A 1,373-nucleotide genomic window follows, 5' to 3' on the forward strand; every position below is an offset into this window, starting at 1 on the left:
TCACATTAGAGTTTGCCATAAACTCTACACAGTGTATTCCTGAGATGCCTGTAAACCTGTGAGGTCGGCTGTGTCCTCTGGCCCAAGTGGCAAGACTACCTGTACGGACCTGGACTTGCTGCAGAGCCTTTTGCAGCTCTGGGATGCATTCAACACTGGCAACCTTTCATGTTTCTTGGTATATAGGTTACAACAATGGTCCAAGTGTGGAATATGCTTTTTTTAGGGCTTCAAAAAGACTTGCCTGACATTTTGATTTTTTCTTCATGGTGAGAATTAGGAGCTGCAATAATTTCTTCTTTATTTTGAGAAGATGTGCTGGCATGCTCTTAGACCGCTGGACAGCCAACATTTTGCTGATATTGCAGATCTCTTAATCTTTGTAGGGTTTATCTCTACCCACCAGTGTTTTGTTTATTACTAAAGTTTCCAACATACTTGCTGTGTCTCGATATTCTGGCCCAATTTACTTATCATTGATATGCTAGACCAAAAGTTATGTTCTGTTTTGTAGCATGCCCAGATGATCCAGGTCCTTTTAGACCACATTGTGATATAGGGTAAGAGAGTTAGCATAGCCTGGGGCAAGACTGTGAGTGTACACTGATGTGAGAACTGTTTCTGACAGATATGGAAAGAAATGCATAAGCCAGTTCAATGGCTGCAAACTATGTACCTAAGGCTGTGCTAATCTGCTCTATCAAACATACATACCAGACATAGTAGCTACATTGGGGCTATTGCTTGATTATTTGTGGTAGTCTACTATTCTTTTTTAAAATCTTTATTGTTGAGAGTATTACAGATGTCCTCCTTTTCCTCTCCACTGCCCCCCTCCACCTGGTTCCAACCCCACCCCAGGCCTTCACTACCCCATTGTTTGTGTCTATAGGTAATGCATCTATGCATATAAGATTTTTGGTTAATCTATCCCTGGCCCCCTCTCCTCTCCCTTACCTCAGATTCACCAGCTTGTTCCATGTTTCCATGCCTTTGGTTCTATTTTATTTATCAGTTTATTTTGTTTATTAAATTCCTTATTTGTTTATTTTGATTTTTAAATGCAATTGTTGGTAGATATGTATTTATTGACATTTCATTGTTCATATTCCTTCTTCTTCTTCTTCTTCTTCTTCTTCTTCTTCTTCTTCTTCTTCTTCTTCTTCTTCTTCTTCTTCTTCTTCTTCTTCTTCTTCTTCTTCTTCTTCTTCTTCTTCTTCTTCTTCTTCTTCTTCTTCTTCTTCTTCTTCTTCTTCTTCTTCTTCTTCTTCTTCTTCTTCTTCTTCTTCTTCTTCTTCTTCTTCTTCTTCTTCTTCTTCTTCTTCTTCTTCTTCTTCTTCTTCTTCTTCTTCTTCTTCTTCTTCTTCTTCTTC

Source organism: Myotis brandtii, unplaced genomic scaffold (genome assembly GCF_000412655.1).
Source record: "Myotis brandtii unplaced genomic scaffold, ASM41265v1 scaffold90, whole genome shotgun sequence".
NCBI classification, from domain to species: domain Eukaryota; kingdom Metazoa; phylum Chordata; class Mammalia; order Chiroptera; family Vespertilionidae; genus Myotis; species Myotis brandtii.